This window comes from Gossypium hirsutum, chromosome A06, assembly GCF_007990345.1.
Source record: "Gossypium hirsutum isolate 1008001.06 chromosome A06, Gossypium_hirsutum_v2.1, whole genome shotgun sequence".
NCBI classification, from domain to species: Eukaryota; Viridiplantae; Streptophyta; class Magnoliopsida; order Malvales; family Malvaceae; genus Gossypium; species Gossypium hirsutum.
The window spans coordinates 14394614-14420076 of record NC_053429.1 but is presented as its reverse complement, the minus strand read 5'-3'; the positions used below and the strand labels follow the sequence as shown (position 1 = coordinate 14420076).

Sequence of the window (25463 nt, the reverse complement as noted above, 5' to 3'; positions counted from 1 at the left end):
TGATGTTGGATCCCCACATAGTACACTGACTTGGGATTCAATGGGCAATTCTTGAAAGAATGACCTTCCCCACAGTACACACAGGAAACTACTTCAAATGGACTTGGTGGCTGAGCTGCAAAATTTTTAGCACTATTAGCAGTAAACTGCTTTAACATAGAGGAAATAGACGATGCTTGAGCTAATAATGAAGTGAGAGCATCAACTTCATGAACTCTAGCTATACGTCTTCCTAAAGCTGTTCAATTTGTTGGCCATTGATAGTTATTACTTGCGATCCTCTCAATGATCTCATAAGCCTCATTATAAGACTTAGATAAAATTGCACCATTCGCAGAAGCATCTACCATCAATCTTGTATGTGCATTGAGACCATTATAGAATGTTTCCAACTGGATACAATGAGGAATCCCATGATGAGGACACTTACGAAGTAACTTCTTGAATCGCTCCCAATCCTCATACAAAGACTTGTCACCCAATTGTTGGAAAGTTGTGATCTCGTTCCTCAACTTAGCGTTCTTACTAGGCGGGAAATACTTTACCAAAGATCTCTCTGCTAATTCTTGCCATGTAGATATGAAACTTGGTGGCAATGAATTGAGCCATGCTCGTGCTCGATCTCATAACGAATATGGAAACATCTTCAACCTCAGTGCGTCTTCAGTCACACTAGCTATATTGAATAAATCGCTCACCTCCGTAAATAATCGAAGGTGGAGATGTGGATCTTCCGTAGGCATACCACTAAATTGGCCCACCGTTTGTAGCATTTGAAACATCATTGGTTTCAATTCGAATTGGGTTGCCTCAATATCTGGCCTTCTAATTCCTAGATTTAACTCATTGTAAAGCGGCACAACATATTGTCTGATGCATCGATCCCTATCATCGACAATGAGGATGGGATTTTGTACATGATCGGCTTCATTACCTTGGCCTTGATTCTGATTTCCAAGGTCCATCTCGTTCTGTCTCTGAGCTATTCATTTTCATCTTCTTTGTCTAAAAGTTCGCTCAATTTTAGGGTCTTGTAACACCCCAAACCCGGCCCAGACGTTATGACCGGATCTGGCGATATCACATCGAAGTGTTTTTCTATAAACATAAATCCAAACTTTAGCTAGCCTCTTTATATAGTTTGAAAAGCTGAATGAGAGTCGTGATTGTTCATTGATTATGTGGAATTGTATGATTAAATTTTATTTATATTAAAATGTTATTAATTTTGTAAAATATTTTTCGTTTGCGGAAGCTTTTAAAACTAGTTGTAATTTCGTGGTGTTTTAGAAAACGTTTGGCTTTTGAAATCTTGTGTCTTTCCCACCTCTAGTAGATATAAATCCAATGGGAAAAAAAATACCCAATAGGCCTTATTACATAAAGAAAAACCCAAAATATAACCAAAACATAAAAGTAAAAGATAAGTAAATTGAATGGCCACCGCTGAGTCCTCCGTCACAATGATCTGCTTATATCTGGGGATTACTTGCACAATTAATTGCTGGGTGAGTTTACGAAACTTAGTGTGTAATCCCATAATAGCAATCAATTAGAGTAAACACAATTTGGGACTACGCCCTTGCAGTCTCAGTTTGGGTATTAGCTCATTTTAGTAACAGAGCAGTCTGGGCCTGAGCCCATTTCAGTAACAGTATCAATCTGGGCTTGAGCCCATTTTAGTAACAGTATCAGTACAGTATGCAATCAGAAAATCCTACCCAATCCAGCCTCTACACACCATCTTCGTACCAGCCCTACACACCATGTGGGGATAAAATCAACCCACCCAACCTTACACTCCAAGTAGAACCGGTTGGGCACTAAAATAGTATTCGCAGCAGAGCTGCCAGTAATAGGCTTATAGCATTTTAGTACACTTCCTCCAAATCATATATTCCACCCCATACGATGCAACATAATAGAAATGTATAAACAGTATAAATGGCATGCTCAAACAGTCATATATCACATAGTGCTATATCTGTCATTTACCAAAAATAAGGGTCCACGTACACTTACCAGCCCATCAGTAGGTCCACAGTCATCTTGGATGACCCGTGCAAACTTAACAAACGATCAATGAAAATGGGCCCAAAGCCCATAACACGGCCCATGTGGGTCCACAAGCCCGTGGCCCAATAGGCCCATAAATGGCCTTGGCCGTGCGAACTACACAGTCTACCCCAATAACCTCCATACACTCTCGTGATTTACCTGTGTGGGCCTACGTGCTTGTGGGACCTACACGGCCCATTTTGGCCCAATGCGACCCAAACTGGCCTAAGTCCATGAAATCGCTCATGGTGGCTTCTACAATCGAACGCCTACGATTTTTCATCCGATTCACCACATGAGTGAGCGTACGCTCGTGTAGTGTCAATAGTCATACATTTTCGGCTTTTGTCGATCTATGCTAAAAGTAGTGTGATTACACACCTAGTTGCTAAAAGTCCCCAAACCTACATCTAGTCAAGATATTTTATTAGTCACTTGATACTAGGGTTAATCACCCTTCTTTATCCCGAACTTAAAATAACATCCGATACTTGCCTGGATCATAAGAGTGACTAGCCCTGTTAGAACTGTTGATGAAGGCTGATTTATACTCCTAATCGAATAGCTACATTGACCGCAAAACCCATTAACGATGATCACAAAAACACATGACTTGAGACTATAATATTGCTTATTGAAAATGCAAACCAAGGATAGGAGAAATTAGGCAATCAACCAACACCTTCCTAAACAAGTCATGCAAAAATTGAACACAATAATCGTAAACAGAACTACCTTGATCGATAAAAGAAGGAAAGGTTCCGACTGCTTCAATATTTAATAGCAACTCTTTCATTCCCCGAGAAACTCTAGAAACTGAAAGAATCACCACACCTAGGAGAAGGAAGATAAGAATCGGCAAGAAGGGAAAGAGTATTCAGCTTTTAACAGTTCGAGAGTACTTGTCGACTTGTTGAAGAACAACACCAAACCGCAACAAAAGGGATGGAGTATTCGGTCCCAAAAGGAATGTTACTCCTTTCTTTTGTTGCTTTTAGGAGGAAGAAGAGAGGAAAGGTGAAGGAAAGAAAGTGTATTTGGTTAAGAGGGGTAACGTTGGAGTAAAGGAGAGGAAGAAAGGAGTCAGCTCACCACCAAAGTAGAGATATTCGGCCAAAGATACTTGATATGAGAGATAAGAGGAGCCAAGGAAATAGGTGACCAAAAAATTTAAAGAAGAACAATCTAAAAAGACCAAAATGACAAAAACGAAACAACCAAAATCGAACCAAAAATGTAGGAATTCACACCAAGGAGAAAAGAACCAAAAAGGAAATGGCCAAACCCCCAGCTTCTGCTCAAAAGAAAAAAATTTCTAGAAGTGAGAGTCCAAATTCGGCACACCCACTGCCACTCCATTCAAAACTCTTAATTTCTCTCCCTCTATCACTCCTAAGATCACTCAACCATATCCCACTCATCCAAATCCCTACCAACCGAAATTCCCTCCAACCACTCCCTAGTATTCAGCCACAACCCATTATTAATGGAATATTTACAACATAAGGACCTTAAATTTTTGGTTCTATAGCTATTGAATACCTTTAACTAATAGAACAACACTTTTGCACTTTACGCGATTTAGTCCTTTTTAACAAATTGACTAGTCAAATGATAAAATTTCTAAATGAAACTTTCACACAATCATTCAATCATGTTAACATTAAAATAATAATAAAATAAATATTTTGACTTCAGATTTGTGGTTCCAAAAACACTATTCTGATTTGACGAAAAATAAACTATTACAATTTCACTTTTGTTCGACGTAGGATCTAATTTGTAGATTCATCAAAATCTTGTAGATTTCTGCACTTTCAATTCAACAATACAATTTAGGATTTCTCTTAAACTCTTATTCTTAATTTATTCTTCATGTTTATTTCTTTTATCAAGTTTATGTTGTTTATGGGATCCATAAGGAACTAATCCTATTTTGGGGGATTAGCGAATGGACGTGGGAGTAATTAATTTCTATGTAGGGTTTCTTAGCGAATCAATTGGTTAGAATAGTAAGAACTTAAAATCTAGGCCTAACAACCCTAGGAAGTCATTTATGTAACACCCCGAACCCGAGACCGACACTGGAGTCGGACACGAGATGTTAACAAACTTTGAAAAATTTTTCCAGACACTGCCCAGTCTGAGTACTAGTCGCTTCAAAAATCATATCTTGAGTTTCATAACTCAAAAATCAGTTTTGTGATTTTTCCCTGAAACTAGACTCATGTCCCCACCTATGGATTTTTTTCTAGAATTTTTGGTCGGGCCAACTAGTACAGTTTATTAGTCAAAGTCTCCCATGTTACAGGGGTCGACTACACTGACCTTTTCTCATTACGACTGGGATATCTCTCTGCACAGAGCTTCAATACTGATGCCGTTTGTTTCTATGGAAACTAGACTCAGAGAGGAATCCATACATATATGGTATGACCCCTAATTATCTCTGGTCAATTTATAGTGAATTTCCAAAGGCGGAACAGTGAATCCAGAAACTGTTCTGGCCCTGTTCCACAAGAACCCGAATATCTCTTTCTGTACTGTTCCTATAATTGTTTCGTTACTTCCATATGAAAGTAGATTCATCAAGGTTCGATTAAATAATTTATTCACTATTTAATTCCACTCCTACGAATTCTTGTGATTTTTCCAATCCACACCACTGCTGCTATCAGCTTCTGTTTTCAAAGTGAACCTTACCTAATTTGGGGTTTCATGGACCAACTAGGGCCTTGTCATACATAAGCCCACATATGATCATACTTAGCCATTCTAGTGGCTGATCATTTGCTCAACACTTCCATTCCAACATAGTTACATCATGAAACCATCTATACATTCATAAATACGAATGGTCTAATGCCATACTCCACTTCTACAAGCCATCTTCGCATGGCTGTACACTTATACATTTCATAAAGTACTCGAAAGACAACAATGGGTAGTCCTATACATGCCATAACAAAATTCAACCAAAATAGTACCCAAAAGAGCCTTTGATAGTGTGGGCGACTTCGACTTCAAGATCCCGAGTCCGATAGCTGGAGAACCAAAAATCTATAAAACAGAGGAGCAATGTAACGAGTAAGCAATTTATGCTTAGTAAGTTTGAGCAAGGAATTCCAGCATGCACAAAGAATAGCACACATTTAGCTAAACGGAATATTTCATAATACGCAATTTACCGATATCAAACTTGCTTCACAACATTAACAACCATTATGTACATACACAATAAACTAACTTGGCCGAAGGCCGGTAGCTCGTTTATCAACTGAGCGAACATTTATTTGTAAGGGCTCGATTAAATTCAACACATACGTAACATATCCCCATATTGGGATGTTTTTCGAGTATTCGCTGGAATTTTACAGCAAGCTCATTCATTACCAAATCACGTACCTTCGGGATTTAACCGGATATAGCTCCTCGTTCAAATGCCTTCGGGACATAGCCCGGTTTTAGTAACTCACACAATGCCTTCGGGACATAACCCGGATTTAACAACTCGCACGAATGCCTTCGGACTTAACCCGGATTTAATAACTCGCACGAATGCCTTCGGGACTTAACCCGGATTTAATAACTCGCACGAATGCCTTCGGGACTTAACCCGGATTTAGTATCTCGCACGAAGGCCTTCGGATCTTAATCCGGATATATTCACTTAGCACAAAGCCTTCGGGACTTAGCCCGGACAGCATTCAATTAATCATGCACATCTAACAATAATTCATGGCACATTCATATTTCATTTTCATTTGCGAAACTCAAACACAAGGCACATATCGTCCTTGCACATTCGGCTCAATAGCCTCACATAGAGCATGATTTAATCACATCGTAATTTAAGCTCTCTTACTCAAGAACTTACCTCGGGTGTTGTCGAACGATTCCGCTAGCTATTCAACCACTTTTTCCTTCCCTTTATCGGTTTTATTTCCCCTTTGCTCTTGAGCTTAATCAAACAAATAAATTGATTTCATCATTTTAGGCATCAAAAGATGAACACAAGGCACTTAGCCCATATTTATACATTAGACATTAAAGTCTCATACATGCAAAATCATGCATCAACACCACATATTAGCTAATTTCTTGCCCTTGACCGAATATGCATGTCCATTTTTGGGGTCGATTTCAACACTTAATACACACATGTACACACTAGTAAAGCATCCTCCCCCTTTTCATCAATTTAACACATGCATTGCTCATTAACATGCAAAGTTACATTCGGCCTTAGCACACATCTTGCTAGCCGATTCTTCTCCATTTAGCAACCAATGCACATATGTGCTCACACAACAAAAATGCTAAAAAGGAGGTTCAAGAATCATCAAGCCATCATCACATGCATCATTAACAAGCTTCATATTTTGCATGCAATGGCATTAACACAACCTCCACCTAGGCCGAATCTTAACTCATCCTCATGCCTCATCACCACAACATCAAACATCAACCAAGAATGATTCATCCATGGTCAAGTGCCATTTCCATCACATAGCAAGATTTAGACCATGGGTTAGGTAGAACTCAAGCTAACAACTAAAACATGCATGCCTCTCATGGAACATCATCAAACATACCTTAGCCTAGCTACATGCATGGCCGAATCTCTTCACCTTTCTTCTTCTTTCCTCCTTAAAATTTTTTGGCCAAGGATGAACCAAAGGATGAGAAAATTTTTCTTTGTTTTTCTTTCTAGTTTTTGGCAAGCATGAAGATGAGAAAAGGATGAACAAAATTCCCCCTTTCTCTTGTTTAGCTCACGGCAATGGGGGGACAAACACCACACACACATTTTTTTTTCTTTTGTTTTCCATTTCTTTATTACCCATACTCCTTATTTTATTCTTCCACTAACAAAACATGTTTCATGACATGTTTTGCCCATCCTTCCTTGTCATGGCCGGCCACTACTCATTAGGGGGGAATTTGACATGCAAGTCCCCCCCTTTGTCCACATGCACTAGTAGGTCCTCACACATTGACCTATCACATTTTAGAATTTTCTCACATAAGTCCTATTGACTAAATTCACATGAAATCAACCAAATTGAAGCTTGAAATTTTCACACATTCATAATTACATATTCTACACAATAAGTATCACATTCAAACATTTCGGTGACTCGGTTTAGCGGTCCCGAAACCACTTCCCGACTAGGGTCAACTTTGGGCTGTCACAATTTAGGTGGGAATGGACCCAAAATTGGTATTACCTGTCCGTGAATCCCTTATCCCAATCAAATCTGGACTCTGAGGTCGAGAGATAAGTAGTTCTTGTCGACTCGTTAGTTTAGTGGAAGATTGAGAGATCCTACTAGGTTAGTGACTAGTTGATTGACTACACACTGAAATAGAAATTAGTTATGACCACCGAAGTAAGTTAGTCTCCCATGCTTAGATTTGATTGAGTTGACAATTTAGTTTTCCATTTTTACTCCTTTATGCACTTTGTTTATTTTTCTTATAAAATAATTTTTGTTCACCTTATGTTCTATTGTAATATAATTTAATTAAAATACTAATTAGATATATGCACACCAAAGTTATTATTAATTTAGTATTCACCTCCCTTGCGTACGATCCTCGAAATACTCACATACTTCATTGTAACTATATTACAACCTAACCCGTATACTTACGAAAATCGCCTAACTTTCATATTTGGTTCATGTAATATACTCTTGACGTTAGTACGTCCAGAGGTAGTCACTTCAGTGCAACAATTATTCAACATGAAGTACAAGATTTATGTCCTCATTTTAACAGTATAATTCCCTCAAAACAAGCATAACTGTCACTCTTCAACAACATATCAAAGACTTACTAATATTTGATTTAACAAGTGAATATCATTGACCGCCTCTCGCCATACTAATATCAAGAGTATGAATACTGCTACTAAAAATATAGAATTGAGGCAATGTCTGCAAGTATACGAGTTAGGTATGAAATATAGTTTTTACAACAAATTAGGTAAGTACTTTAAGGATCGTACCCAAGGGAGGCGAGTTCTAAATTAATATTAACCTAAACGTAAGTAGATCTAATTTGTAATTTAAATAAATTATAGTATGATGATCATAAAGTGAAAATTATTTGTTTTTATATTAAAAGAAATAAACTTTCGTAAAATAATGAAACTGGAGAATTAATATGTAACTCAATCAAATCTAAGCATTGGAGACTAACTCGCTTCTGTGGTCCTAACTAATTCCTATTTCAGGTTCTACTTAATCAACTAACCAATAACCTAGCAGGATCACTCAATCTTCCACTAAACTAATGAGCCAACAAGAACTACTTATCTCTCAACCTCACAATCCAAACTAGATTGGGGTAAGGGGTTCACGAGTAGACAATACCAATTTTTGGTTAATTCTCACCTAGATGACTTCCTAGGGTTTTTAGGCCTAGGGTTTAAGTTCTTCCAATCCCAAAAAATTGATCCACTAAGAAACCCTATGTAACAGCCCGATTTAGACCCTAATCGGAACAATGGTTTCGACACCATGAATTCGAGTTAGAAAAATATTTTAAAATTATTTTCTATGCTTATTTTGTGTGAATTTATATCTGTGAAATTTTCGTGATTTAATTTTGTTGTTTGGGTATTCGATTTAATAAAAGGACTTAATCGCGTAAAAGGGAAATTTGGTGGTTATTTCTAAAAGGGACCTAATTTCTAATGGCTTCATAAATGGGAACCTTTATGTTGTAAATAGTCCACTTATAAATTAGTTGGACGGTATTAGGTTTTTATATTAATTCATTAAGGCTATATTGGTAAATTAAACTTAAGTTATAATATGTTATAATATATATAATAAAACATAAAACAAAGTTAATATATGTGTTTTATCATTTTTTTTGCTGAAACTAAAAGAAAGAAAATAAAGAAATATCAAAGCTAGGGTTCGACACTTATTCAAGCTCAATCAAGGTTCGTTTTTTCGGTTTTTGATAATTTCTACGTTTTTGAGATTGTTGTTTCGAGTACTACAAAAACCCATGCTTGAATTTTTGATTTTGATGAATATTTTGAGTTATGCCATTGATGAAAGCTTGTGATTTTTGTTGTTTTGATGATGAAATATGAAAGATATGTTTTAGATTAACATGTTTTGTATTGGAGTTTTTGATGATTTTGAGTAATTAGGACTAAATTGCAAAAATAATAATTTGAGGGATTAAAATGTGAAATAAATGAATTATATGGGCTTGTATAGATATGGGTAATATTCGGCCTAGCTTGGGTATGGAGAAATTTTGTGTATTTTGTGTTTTGTGATATAGGGACTAAATTGTAAAAATTGTAAATGTCAGGGATAAAATGGTAATTTACCTATTTATGTGTTTTGGACTAAATTGAATGAAAATGTGTTTGAATGAGCTTAATTTGAATATGTTTAGATCAAGAACTAAAGAAATCAGATTTGGATCGGGGAAAAACGAAAGTTGTCGACTTGCTGCTCCGTTCCGTTTTACATCGTCTGAGGTAAGTTTATAAGCAAATAGACATGTTTAATTGTAGTTAAATGAAAGATATATATGCTGTTATGAAATGTATGAATTTATATTTGTTATGGCCAAATATGAAAAGGCTTCACTACTACATTTTCGAATTCATTTCGACCGCGTTACGACGTCCGAAAGCCCCGTATGAACCTTAGGAATAGTTAGGATACATATTTCATGACATAGGATTCTGATTTATGTGTGCGAGTAAGACCATGGCATCAATATGTGACTCTGATATATGTTTGGGACTGTTTTAAATGCAAATCGACAGATCATTATATTCTAGATTATCAATGGTTAGCTGAAGAAAATCCAGTGCAGAACACGAGATCAGGTAATATTGTAGCTCGGGGTAGACCACCTAGAAATGCGAGTAATGTGAGTGGTAGTCAAAGAGAAATTAAAGATACAAAGTCAGATCTGAGACTCGTGCACCTACCAAAGCTTATGCTATACGCGCACGTGAAGAGGCTTCATCCCCAGATGTCATTACTGGTACATTCACTCTCCATGATACTAATGTAATTGCATTGATTGATCTTAGTTTGACTCATTCTTATGTCTGTGAGGCTTTAGTATTCAGCAAGACTCTACCTGCTGAGTCTACTGAGTTTGTGATCAAAGTGTCAAACCCCTTGGGCCGGTGTGTTATGGTTGATAGAGTGTGTAAGAATTGTGCTTTCTGGCTGATTTGATGTTGCTACCATTTGATGAGTTTGACATAATTCTAGGTATGGACTGGTTGACTTTACATGATGTTGTTGTGGACTACAAGAGAAAGACCATTAATCTACGGAGCCAGAATGATGAGGTTATTCGGATTGAATCTAGTGATTTGAATGGTTTACTAGCAGTGATTTCTTCAATGCTAGCTCATAAATATGTGAGAAAAAGGTTGTGAAGCTTATTTTCCTACGTACTTGACATTAAAATGGCCGAAAGAAACATTGAATCAGTGCCAGTGGTATGTGAGTATCCAGATGTGTTTCCTGAAGAACTACCAGGTTTTCCACATATTTGAGACGTAGAGTTCGGTATTGAGTTAATGCCTGGGACGACTTTGATATCTATAGCTCTGTACAGAATGGCACCTACTGAATTAAAAGAATTGAAAGCTCAGTTACAAGAGTTGACAGATAAAGGTTTTGCGCGACTGAGTTTCTCTCCATGGGGTGCACCTGTATTGTTTGTGAAAAAGAAAGACGGAACTATGAGAATGTGCATCGACTATAGACAATTTAATAAGGTGACTATAAAGAATAAGTATCTGTTGCCACGGATTGACGATCTGTTTGACCAACTGAAAGGGGCTACAGTGTTTTTGAAGGTAGATTTGAGATTAGGCTATTATCAATTGCGAGTTAAAGACTCCGATGTGCCAATGATTGCTTTCCGAACGAGGTATGGACACTATGAGTTTTTAGTTATGCCTTTTGGACTTAGTAATGCACCTGCTATTTTCAAGGATTTGATGAATCAAATCTTCAGACCGTATCTGGATCGGTGTGTGGTTGTGTTTATAGATGACATTTTGATCTACTCTCATGATGAAATTGAACATGCCGAGCATTTGAGACTTGTGTTACAGACTTTGCAAGATAAGCAGTTATATGCGAAGTTTAGTAAATGTGAGTTCTGATTAAGCGAAGTCAGTTTTCTAGGCCACGTTGTATCAGCATCGGGTATTCAGGTTGATCCGAGCAAAATTTCAGCTATACTTGATTGGAAACCTTTGAGGAATGTTTCTGAAGTCTGAAGTTTTCTAGGACTTACTGGTTATTATAGACGATTCATGAAAGGTTTCTCTATGATTGCAGCACCAATGATGAAGCTATTGCAGAAAGATGTTAAATTCGAGTGGTCAGAAAAGTGCCAGAAAAGTTTTGATCAGTTGAAGGCCTTATTGACTGAAGCTCCAGTACTAGTTCAGCCAGAATCGGGTAAATAATTTGTATCTATAGTGATACATCTTTAAATAGATTGGGCTGTGTTTTGATACAGGAAGGCAGAGTTATAGCTTATGCCTCGAGACAGTTAAAGCCACATGAAAAGAACTATCCGACACATGACTTAAAATTGGCGGCTATTGTATTTGCATAGAAGATATGGCGTCACTATCTGTTCAGTGAGAAATGTCACTTAGAAAGATCTGAATTTGAGACAACACCGATGGTTAGAATTGCTAAAAGACTATGAACTTGTGATTGACTATCACCTGGGAAAGGCTAATGTCGTTGCTGATGCTCTAAGCCAAAAATCACTGTTTGCTTTGCGTACAATGAATACGTATTTGGCTATGTCTGATGATGGTTCGATAATAGCTAAGTTAAAAGCAAGACCATTATTTGTTCAACAAATTTGTGATGCCCAGAAGGTTGATAATGAGTTGATAGCAAAATGAGCTCAATGTGATTGAAATGTTGATTCAGAATTTAAAGTTGATGCTGAGGGTTGTTTGAGGTGCAAAAACTGAATATGTGTCTTGAGAAATTTAGAGTTGATTCAAATGATTTTGAATAAAGCTCACAGTAGTCGATTATTTGTTCTTCCAAGTAGTAGAAACATGTATAATGATCTAAAACAACTTTATTGGTGGCATGGTATGAAACGAGATATTTTTAACTTTGTTGCAAGATGTTTAGTCTGTCAACAAGTAAAAGTCGAGCATCAGGTACCTTCTGGATTGCTTCAGCTGATTATGATACCTGAGTGGAAAAGGGACAGAGTCACGATGGATTTTGTATCTGGTTTACCATTGACACCGAGCAAGAAAGATGCAATCTGGGTTATTATTGATAGATTGACTAAATTGGCTCATTTTGTTCCGATACGTACAAATTACTCACTTGATAAGCTGGCTAAATTATATGTTTCTTAGATTGTGAAATTACATGGTGTGCCTATTTCTATTGTTTTGGATAGAGATCCGAGGTTTACATCGCGGTTTTGGAAGAAACTACAAGACGTACTAGGTACGAAATTACATTTCAGCACTACTTTCTGTGACACCCCTAATTTGACCCTAGTCGAAAAGTGGTTTCGGGACCACAAAATCGAGTCATAAAAATAATTAACCGTCATAGATGATGCTTATTATATGTATATATGCATGTGTGAAAATTTCATGTTTGAATTTTTTTATTTGTAAGTGAATTTTATTAAATAGGACTTATGTGAGAAAATTTAGAAATGTGCTAGGCAAATGTAAAGTGGCCTATTAATGCATGTTATGAAAATGATGGGTTTGCATGTCAAATTACCCAAAATTAGAGCTAGTGGCCGGCCATGCTATGGGGTGAAACATGTTGGAAACATGTTGTGTTAGTGTGTTATGTTAGAAAGAATAAAATAAGAGGTTAGTAATAAAGTAATGAAAAGAGAGGGGTGATGAAAACAAAGTTGTCTCATCCATGCCCCCCCTCCATTGCTGTGAATTGAAGGAAGAAAACAAAAGAAAAGAAAAAAATGTTCATCTTCTTCTCCTACCTCTCTCAAGCCGAAACTAACCAAGAAATGGAAGAAAGCACACCTAAGGCATTCGGCCATCTTGTGTGGGGAATTAAGGTACAATATCATGTGATTCTTTTGGAATTTTTGTGAAGTTGAGTTTGTTTTGGTGCTCATAACATGACCCATGTGTTAATTTTTGAGTTTGTGTTGCAAGAAACATTTGGTTATGTCCTTATATGTCAAATTGATGATAATTTTTTGATATTTGGTGAATGAATATGGGTTTCGGTCATGGTAGATAACAAAGAATGTGGTTGTTGTTCTTGTTAATTTGGATGAATTTTTGGTGGATAGGTGCTTGAATCAAACAAATGATCATGTGTGTACACTAGGTGCTAGTTGAGAAGAATCGGTCACTATATTGGAGGCCATTGCCGAATATGAATTTAGTTATTGAGAGTGATGAATGTGTTTTGAGTTGATGGAATAAAAGAATGCTTAAAGATGTGTCACAACAAATTATATGTTAAGCTAAGGTTGTTAAATTATCAATCTTTCTTCCTAGCCGAATATGTGTTTATAAAGTTGAGTTGTTAAATAGATTTTGAAGTTAGCCCATGTATTTATTTTTGAATTTAAGAAGAACGATACATTCGACTATGCTTTGATGTGCTTGGATTGTTGTTCATTGAGTAAATGATTGAGGAATGGTTAGAAGAATTTGAATGCTAAACTAGTTGATTTGTTTATAATGTCTGATTATGATCATTTATAGAGATGTGAATGAATTGTTGTTATGTGAATAAATATTTGTTTGATGATATATATATGTATTCGGCAATGGGATAAAATGTGTATTAAGGTAAGTTTCATGGTGATTATGCTTGTGATGTTGGGTTAATATTCGGCATTGAGTAATGTGGGGTAAGGTGATTAATCGGCTATGAAATTAGCTAAATTGAATAGGTATGTTTAATGATATGCTTAGTATAATGTATGATCTTATAACTCGGTTTGGTATTGAGATAAAGGTTAGACGTATGATTGGATTTTGGTATGTGTTAAATTGGTTAATCAAAGATTAAATGATATGTGATTGCCAAATGTGATTGTTAAGTGAATAATATTAGTTAAGTACTGAAGCAAATCTATTGTTTTACTTAAGCTTAAGAGCAAAGAGGATCAAAGTCGGATAGGGAAAAAGAGAAAGTAAACGAATAGCCGTGGACATCTAATCGTCGACCACTTCCGAGGTAAGTTTTAAGTGATTAAACGTTGAGTAAATTCAATCATAATAGGACATAATGAGTTGATTTAGTAAGATATGATGTGGCCATGATATATCTTAAACTCAAATGGTAAGTTCATAAGTGTTTGGACTTGGAAATTTAAGAGCAAATTGTAATAATTTGCTTTGGACAGCAGCAGTAACGTGATTTTAGAAAATCACTATAAATTGTTGGTGTGGAATTATAGGCTGAATAAAATATGTAATCAAAGCTTAGTTAGTCTAGTTTCTTATAAAAGAGACCGTGGAAGCAAAGAAATTTCCTATAAAGTGATATTTAAAGTTGTGTGGGACAGTGTCAGAATGACTCCAAAATCCCCTATTCTGTTTTTGGAAAATCATTATAATTTGTAGAAAAATGGTTATAAGATAAGATTTATATGCTTAGACTCCTTAATGAGTCTAGTTTCAAATGAAATCAAATAAAACACATTATGAATTCTGTACAATGAAAAATTTGATTCGTAGTGAAGAGTGGTCGGATTAGTCAAGCAGTGAAACAGGGGAAACTTTAAGAAAAATCTGGTACTGATTGGCCAAACCTAAAATTCTGGAAATTTTATGGATGGAAGATATACAAGTCTATATTCAGGGAAAATTAACGGCAAGTGATTTGGAGTTTTTTAGCTCCAGTTATAAATAATTTAGTGACTATTACTCAGGAAAACAGCTCATAGTGAATATGTGATTTTGTTGTAAACATGGATAAAACTTGTTTTAGTTGCTCATAAGCTATTGATTAAACCCATACGTGAATTCTAAATCGTGATATTGTAAAATGATATATGAGTGTTAGACGGATCTTCGATATTAAAATTTGTGAAATTGTAAGTTTATGAGTATTCGAATATGAAATGATAATATGGCGTGAAATTGAATTATTCATTGGAAAATGATTGATGTAGATTCGGCCAAGACAAAGTGTATACATGATAGTATATGTGGTATGTGGAGTATATTTGGATAATTGTGATGTGAATACATGAAAATTTATATTTTGATTTAGGATTTTATGTGATGAATGTGAATGTGTATATATGTGATAAGGCCGAATGGCCAATGTGATGAATGTGAGCATGCATATGTGTGATAAGGCCGAATGGCCAATGTGGTGAATATGAACATGTATATATGTGATAAGGCCGAATGGCCAATGTGGTGAATGTGAGCATGCATATGTGTGATAAGGCCGAATGGCCAATGTGGTGAATATGAACATGCATATATGTGGTAAAGCTGAATGGTCAATGTGAAATATATATATATGAGATACGTATATGTGGTAAAGCCGAATGGCTAGTGTGAAATATGTAGGCGATGTGCGTATATTGTGGCCGAACGACCAAATGTGAAAGGTGTGTATTATTAGATATTTGATGAGGCAAATGAATTACAAATATGGCAGTCGATGTGAATGTTGTAACATGTGATTAAATGTACATGAAACTTGGAAATATATTCCGGGTGAGACCCGATGACTACGTATGGAGATTATGTCCGGGTAAGACCCGATGACTACGTGTGGAGAGTATGTCCGGGTAAGACCCGATGACTATGTGTGGAGATTTTGTCCGGGTAAGACCCGATAACTTCGTGTGGAGATTTCGTCTGAGCTAAAGGTCTCGCCGATAATCCGAGTAGAGGTTAAAGCTATAAGACTTCGTAATAAGAATTTCTTATAAATATATTCAATGCGAAAGGTTAAACAGGTATGTACTCCAAGTTTATATGTGAGCTTGATTTGAACTAAATCATAAGGTAGTTATGTGATGCATGCGAGAGCAATCTATGAGACTATTCCTATGATTATGTGACATCCGATCAGTGTGAGAGGTTATGTGAAATCATACGATATATCTATGTCACATGAGCTCACTTTTATGTGAAAGTTTATCTGCCTATTGTATATGATGAGATGTGCATATTCGGTAAAGGGATGGTATGCCCGAAGGAAGAGTGAAATAAAAATACAAACAACTATGTTATAATTTGATTGTTATCTGTTGACACTGCTTAAAACTTACTAAGCATTGTAATGCTTACTCCGTTTACTCTGTTTCCTCTGTTTTATAGATCTCATTGCGAAGCTACAGGCTCGGGGATCGTCAGCAACTAGTCACACTATCACTATCCACCGCTTGTTAATATTATGTTTAGAATTATTTTATGGCATGTATAGAATAGACTAGTGGCGGAAGAATATTTTTGGTTAATGTATATAAGCCATGCGAAAATGGCATCTTTTGAATGTTTACTTAGTGAAGTTTAAATTTTACCTCTGGCTGTGCTTAGCACTTATTTAAATGAACGATAATTATTTCAAGAAAAAGTTCAAAATTTTACTATTCTGACATGAGTTACAAGTCCGGTAATGCCCCTTACCTATTCTGGCGACGGTTACGGGATAGGGGTGTTACACTTTCCATCCGCAAACAGATGGTCAGTCTGAGCGAAACATTTAGATACTTGAGGATATGTTGAGATGTTGCATTCTTGAGTTTGAAGGTACGTGCAAATGATACCTACCTCTGATTGAATTTGCGTATAATAATAGCTTTCAGTCGAGTATCAAAATGGCACCTTATGAGGCTTTGTATGGTCGTAAATGTCATACACCATTGTACTAGATTGAGTTCAGTGAAACTAAGATACACGGGGTCGATTTGATCAGAGAAACTGAACAGAAAGTAAAAGTGATCCGTGAAAGTCTGATAGCAGCATCAGATCGTCAAAAACCATATGCCGACTTGAAACGTAAAGATCTAGAGTTTTAGATCGAAGATAAAGTTTTCTTAAAAGTCTCACCATGGAAGAAAATTCTCAGATTCGGTTGCAAAGGTAAATTGAGTCTGAGATTCATTAGGCCGTATGAGATTATAGAGCGTATCGGTCCAGTTGCTTATAGACTATTGTTGCCACCTGAGTTGTAAAAGATCCACAATGTATTCCATGTTTTGATGCTTCGTAGATATCGATCTAACCCTTCACATGTGATTAGTACGTCTGAGATTGAGATTAAGCCCGATATGACATACGAAGAAGAACCAATTCATATTCTAGCTCGTGAAATTAAAGAGTTGCGAAATAAGAAAATTTCGTTGGTTAAAGTACTGTGGCATAAACATGGAGTTGAGGAAGCAAAGTGGGAGCCAGAAGAAGCAATGAGAGAACGCTATCCAAACCTATTCACCCGTAAGATTTTCGGGGATGAAAATCCCTAAGGGGGAGAGTTGTAACAGCCCGATTTAGACCCTAATGGGAACGATGGTTTCGGGACCATGAATTCAAGTCAGAAAAATATTTTAAAAATATTTTTTGTTTTTATTGTGTGTGAATTTATATCTTTGAAATTTTCATGATTTAATTTAATTGTTTAGGTATCCGATTTAATAAAAGGACTTAATCGTGTAAAAAAGAAATTTGGTGGTTATTTCTAAAAGGGACCTATTTGCTAATGGCTTCTTAAATGGGAACCTTTAATTTGTAAATAGTCCACTTATACATTAGTTGGACGGTATTAGGTTTATTATATAAAGTTTTTATATTAATTCATTAAGGTTATATTAGTAAATTAAACTTAAGTTATAATATATATAATAAAACATAAAACAAAGTTAATATATGTGTTTTATCATTTTTTTTGCTGAAACTAAAAGAAAGAAAAGAAAGAAATATCAAAGCTAGGGTTCGACACTTATTCAAGCTCAATCAAGGTTCGTTTTTTTCGGTTTTTGATAATTTCTACGTTTTTGAGATCGTTGTTTCGAGTACTACAAAAACCAATGCTTGAATTTTTGATTTTGATGAATATTTTGAGTTATGCCATTTATGAGAGCTTGTGATTTTTGTTGTTTGACGATGAAATATGAAAGACATGTGTTAGATTAGCATGTTCTGTATTGGAGATTTTGATGATTTTGAGTAATTAGGACTAAATTGAAAAAATAATAATTTAAGGGACTAAAATGTGAAAAAATGAATTATATGGGCTTGTATGGATATGGGTAATATTCACCCTAGCTTGGGTATGGAGAAATTTTGTGTATTTTGTGTTTTGTGCAATAGGGACTAAATTGTAAAAATTGTAAATGTTAGGGGTAAAATGGTAATTTGCCCATTTATGTGTTTTTGGACTAAATTGAATGAAAATATGTTTGAATGAGCTTAATTTGAATACATTTAGATCAAGAACTAAAGAAATCAGATTTGGATCGGGGAAAAACGAAAGTTGTCGACTAGCCTCTTCGTTCTATTTTACATCGTCCGAGGTAAGTTTATAAGCAAATAGGCATGTTTAATTGTAGTTAAAAGCTAGATATAAATGCTGTTATGAAATGTATGAATTTATATTTGTTATGGCCGAATATGAAAAGGCTTGACTACTACAGTTCCGAATTCGTTTCGACCGAGTTACGACGTCTGAAAGCCCATATGAACCTTAGGAATAGTTAGGATACGTATGTCATGACATATGATTCCAATTTATGTGTGCGAGTAAGACCATGGCATCGATATGTGACTTCGATATATGTGCGCGAGTAAGACCCTGTCTGGGATAGTGGCATCGATATGTGATTACGTGTAATACCACATCTGAAACATTAGCAATGTACGATATATGGTGATTATCTGAGTGTCCTACCCAATTCCGAATGGTTCATCAGGCAAAGGTAAATTGAGTTTGAATGTGTAAAACGAGCTAAATGCCAAGTATGAATTAACTTGTTACCTACTTGAGAAAAGGTAAGTAAACACCTTGGCTATTTGTTACAAATCTTGTAAAGTGCAAATAAAGAAAATATGTGTATGTGATATGTGTATTTGATTTTGTGGATGAGTAGTAAGTATGTCATGAATTGTTCTTATATATGTGTATATATGATGAGATATATTCGGTTATATGATTAGTATGTGTATATGAAACTATATTGTGACACATGAGCTTATGCGTTTATGGTATGTGAACTATGTTTATGATGATTATTTGGTTGTGAAAGTTAAAGGGTAAAATGATAATTTAGTTACATGAGCATTCGTCCAAAGTGATATTTAAGAACGAAGGTATATATAATATGAATTTTATATGTTTGGATTCGAATGTGTTATAATATTATTAGTTGTCTTGGTTTAATTTGGATGATAATGTGATTGAGTTGTTTATTTGCTTATGACTTTTTAAGCTTCAAAAGCTTACTCTGTGTTTTTATGTGTGTTTTTATTTTTTTAGATTTCGGATTCAAGTTACAAGCTCGAGGATTGTCAGAAAGTCTATCACACTATCTACAGCTTCGGTATTTAAATAATCAAACTCGAATTATGGTATGTATAGGCTGGAATGTGTTTTGAAATGTTGGATTTTGGTTTTGTATAATTTGAGCCATGCGAAAATGGCTTAATTTCCATGTTAATTTCGATTATGTTTGCTTATGTTTTGAGTTTATTTTGGCTATGGTATCTTGTGCTATGGATGAATAATATTTATGATATGTGTTTTGTGGTGCATTGAAGTTGATTAGTAATTTGGAGGAGTTTTGAACGTTTCGGCTATAGTATACCTATAAGTATGAACTATATTTGCTATATTACTCTTGATTAAAAGATTTGGCTATGACTTGTAATAATAATAATTCCATTTGGTTGACAAGTACATTCGGTTGATTTTTGAAATGAGGTAATGAATATATGCTTGGATATAGGTTTGGTATATATATATATACTTGTGAAACGTGGTTGATTATAATGCTAATGGTTGTTTGTACAATTGGTCATGTTAATTTTGGTATTCCGTTATTATTTTCATGTGATATATGCTTTGGAGTTGATTGATGATTACGAGTATATATATAAATATTTGTAGATGAAAAATCAGCTATGGTATATATATATGTATATTCATAGATGTATTTAATTGACTCAACCATGTTTCATGATAACATAAAATATACATATATGTGCACTTATAATATGGATGATATGTTTACAGGTTTAGCTATATAAAGTCGTTGGATACTTGTAAGACTTATGTTTTGAGTATAAGACAACTTGTGATTTGGTATTTGTTTATATAAATATTATGCAAATGATGAATGGATTTTATATATTTATAAATCATCTTAAGGTAAATATTTATATAGGTAAACTTTGTTATCTGAATAAACAAAAGATAAATACAGTTTTTGTATTGATCTCTAATGGTATATTATTTTAAAATTCTAGTTAGTTTATTTGAGTAGTATAATTTGGTTAGTAAGTACATTCAATGGAATGTGAATTTAGGTAATGAAAATGTTGATTGATGATTTGGCTTTTGCACTTATGTAATTAAGTATATAATGTTTCTGTTTGATATATGTAAGTGTATAAATATGATGTTGAGTATATATATTTAGTTTTAATGAATAAATATGGTTGTTTCAGGTATTTTGGTTAAGGTTCATTATTGAGTTATATTTTAATATGATTTGTATATTATATTATGGCTAATAAAATCATGCTTATTATTTTAATTGAATTTATGTTATATATATATATGAATATGACTTGTATAAATGTGTGGTTGTTTGAAAATGTGTTTTTGTTAGTTAATGCCTCGTAATCCTAATCTGACGACGGATACAGGTTAGGGATGTTACACCCTACATAGAAATTAATTATTCCCACATCCATTCACTAATCCCCCATAAGAGGGTTAGTTTGATAAGTGTTAAAAGTAACATGTTTTAATCCCATTCTTAATGTGTTTTTGGGTGACTATTTGATGTTAATGGGGAATTTTATGCTCCTAATCCTTTAAATTCATGTTTTTATACATAGGAGAGCATCTGGGAGCAAACAGAGTGAAAAATGAGTGAAAATTGGAAAATTGGAGCGAGTTACAGGACCTACATGGGTTGGACCATTTACAAGGGCCGTGTCGATTTCGTGAATTGCACTCCGAACAGTGGAAAAATAAATTTTTTAGAGTTTTTTTGGGCATGCTAAGACCTATATATGACAAAAATAAGAAGATAAGAGTGACCCGTCATAGAATACTCAAGAAAACAACTTGAAAACCACCATTAAAGTGGATTCTGAAGCAGATTTCCATCAAGGTTGAATAGTCCATTTTGATTTCTTTGGAGATTATTATGAGTTTCTTGTGGTTAAACTGTACCTTGGATATTTTTATTTGCAAGCATGAACTAATTTTCTAAATACCTAAGGGAGATGAACCCTATGATGAATCCTATCGTTTGATTTCTATTTTATTCCATAAATACTTAGATCTTGTTCTCAAATATGTTTACTTAATTCTTGGTTCAATATTTCTAGACTATTGATATTTGTTTGTTGTGCTTAAATCAGAAGAGGAATAGGCCCTATTTAAGAGTAGATCTAGCGTAATTAAGTGGAGTTGTATGCAATTCTAGAAATAGGACGACAACAATATATTGGATTAGAGTCAAATCTAACACGGCAACCCATATATTGAGTAAATTCAATAACACGGGTTTTAATTACAAAGAAATTTCAATTAACCAACTTAGAGTTAGTTGCTCTTTTTCTTGATGATATATATTAACATGATTTAGGGATTTCTATGGATTAAGATACTAAGTGAAGAAATTGTGTAATCAAGATTGATAATTTAGGGATTTCTATGGATTAAGATACTAAGTGAAGAAATTGTGTAATTAAGATTGATACTGACAAATAAAATCTAGGTGGATTTTTTTCTGGGTATTGTTTCGCTTCTTGGTTGTTAACTCGATTATTTTCCTACTTTGTTCTTTATCACGTTTATATTTAATTAATTTAGTTAATTTAGTTTTAATCAATCACTCAAATTTATCGGTTAAATAATAGAAAGACAATAATTACTAGCACTTTTAGTCTTTGTGGGAACGATATCGTTGCTCACCGTAACACCCCTTACCCGTGTTCAACGTTGGAATAGGGTACGAGACATTACCGGAACATACACATGCAATCGTACAAAACCAAGACATAATTTTTACATCCAAATTAAACTATTCAATTTTCATCACCAAGTCCCTGATATGGATCTACGAGGTCCAAAACATACTATGGAAGCGATCCAGGACTAAACCGAGAACTTTGGATAACATTGGAAAATTTCTTGAAAAGAGGGGCATACGCCCGTGTCCAAGGCCGTGTCCTTCACACAACCATTCACATGCCACATTTTCCATGCTTATCATTACACACTCACTCAACCAACTCATGCCTCTCACAAAATGCATTATCATAACATTTAACTTAACTAATATTAGCCAACATCGATGGCCTTATACAAAATGATTTATCAAATATTAAAGGCCAACATTTTAGGCCAAATCAATTATGACATATAACAAAATAACCAAGTCCTCTATGCATGCCATTATTCAAAATATGAATTTCAAAATACCAAAAGAATGATGATAGTGTGGATGAATCTCCGACGATCTACGAATCCTGAGCTGGCTTGGTGATACTATAAGACAAAGGAAAAAAAGAGAGTAAGCATAAAGCTTAGTAAGTAAGTACGTAAATAATAAACGATTTATCAACATATTTCTCAAGATAAAACAATCATAATAATATATATACACATGTTCAGGTCAAGCTATTTTCTTGAGTCACAGTCACTAAATTATTTATATCCAGAGCTACGGAACTCTAAATTAAGATGTTCTATATTTTTCAGAAACTAGACTCACAGATATTCTTACCACAAAATTTTCAGAATTTTTGATCTAGCCAATAAGTACAGTTTATTCTTTAAAGTCACCCCTATTTCGTTGTCTGAGAGTTCCAACCCCTCTACACTAAAAATTAATTATCTCTTCATACAAGATTTGGATAATATTCTTGTTTGTTTCTTTTGAAAATAGACTCCTTAAGGATTTTAATCATATAAATTATAACAAATAATTATATTTTTAAAATTTTTAATTATTTTTTCCAAGTCAAAAGAGGGGATTCCAAAATTATTCTAACTCTGTCTCACAAAAATTCAAATATCTCATAATATGAAATTTATTTGCTTACACCGTTTCCTTTATAAGAAAATAGACTCAATAATATTTGATTTCATATCTTAGTCAACCTATAATTCAATTTCCATGATTTTTGGTGATTTTTCAAATTTACACAACTGTTGCTGTCCAAAATTGTTTTATTACAAATTTCACTCTTACATAATTTCACTTACTCCATTCCATCTTACCGAAAGTTTACTCAAATGTCGAGCACATTGCTCATAAATTTCCACAAACATATACCTGCACGTATTCATCACATGGTCATGTTCACATGTACTTTCACTTAATCGATTTCCCGTTGAACTCATCGGAATAATAACAGATACTCGGTGGCCTGCACATATTACCACCCTTATAATAGAAGCTATCTGGTATGCATAGTGGCCTCCACTTAGTACTACACATGCGACCAACAATACGGTGCACGTAGTAGCCTGCACTTAGTACTACACACGTGATCGAAGTTGTCGGGTACGCGTAGTAGCCTGCACTTAGTACTAGACATGCGGCCTAGCTATATGGTACACGTAGTAGCCTACACTTAGTACTACACACGTGACCTAAAACCATCTTAAACACATAGTAGCCTACACATAGTACTACACATGTGTTCTCAAAATGGATCATTCTTATCATTTCTATTTCAAACGTTCAACCGGGAAATTCATCACTTTTCAACATTTAACAAATTCATTCATAGTCTATTTCGATTCATAATTTACATCAAATGATAATTCTATAGGCAGTGACATCTCGTATAATAACGAAATATAACAACATAAAAAGAATCGATATATTATTAACATACAAACTTAACTCAGTGCAAAATATAGCAATTTTGAAATTTAGTCTGATATCTTTTCCTTTCCTTGATCAAGGTCGATTCCACGTCTTTCTAGATCTGTAATAACACATTTAACTTATTAATGGCTCACATTATTCAAATTATCCCAAAAATGTCCTACAAAAAAATTTATAATTTTACCCCTAAAGTTTCACAAAATTATGATTTTGCTCCTAGGCTCAGAAAATAATTTTTATTCAATTTCCTTGTATTTTAAGCCTAGCCGAACCATTTTCAGAACCATAGTAGTCCACAATTTGCACTAAATCGCACACTTACACACATTTTACAACTTTTACAAACTAGTCCTTTTATGTAATTTCATCAAAAGTAACTTAGTAAAAGTTGTTTATCACACTCCAAACATTCATATTCTTCCATAAAACATCAAAATACATGCATGACATCCGTGGGTAATGTAACACCCTAAACCCGGCCTAGATGTTATGGCTGAATCTAGCATGCCACGTCGAAGTGCTTTTCAAAAATAAGACTTGTCGTTAAGAATTTGAAGTTTAATTAAAACCCTTTAGTTTTGATCGCTTGCAAAAAAAATTGGCAAATTAAGCTGTTACTGTTTGAAATCAATTTTTCAAAACGATTGCCATATTTATCACCCTTAATTCCTTAAACTAATTAAAATCGTGGAAGCATTTAAAAAAACCTTGAAGTTTAAAATGCGTGTTTTCCTTGAAAGCAGTTATTATTTTGAAAGCTCACCTTTTCCTAGTCTAGCAGTTTAAGGTATAAAATCAAGCCTAAATAATAGTTTAAACCTCTAATGGCCTTATTACAAAACCAAAAATCCCAATATGAAATTTGTGGAAAAAAAAGCCAAACGTAAAACATCAGCAATTGTGTGGCCACCTCCGAGTCTCTTGAGGCTCCAAATGTCTAAGGCTGAGGATTACCTTACAATTAAAAGAAAGGGTGAGTTTAAGAAAACTTAGTGTGTAATCCCCTAACAGACGAAAGGAAACAAAATATGCAAAACAGTCTGGGCTTAAGCCCTATACAGTAATAGTACAGTTTGGACCATAGCCTTATACAGTAACAATACAGTCTGGGCCTTAGCACAATTTAGTTTCAGTACAGTGCAGTTATGTAACCCACCCCAATCCAACCAACACACCACCCGTACCAACCAACACACCATGTGGAAATTAAATTGACCCACCCAGCCAATACACCAATATCACAGCGAAGCTGCTAATAGTAACGCAACATAGTTGCTTATAGCAATAAACGTGGCAAAGCCACT

The 25463-nt window shown here is 34.7% G+C and overlaps 1 non-coding gene across 1 annotated transcript; it reads left to right on the top strand.

The window, feature by feature from the left end:
* Window positions 1–408: 408 nt before the first annotated feature.
* Window positions 409–515, top strand: LOC121230920 (small nucleolar RNA R71). The gene has a single exon (XR_005928992.1). It is a non-coding gene; the product is annotated as a small nucleolar RNA R71 (small nucleolar RNA).
* The last annotated feature ends 24948 nt before the right edge of the window (window positions 516–25463 follow it).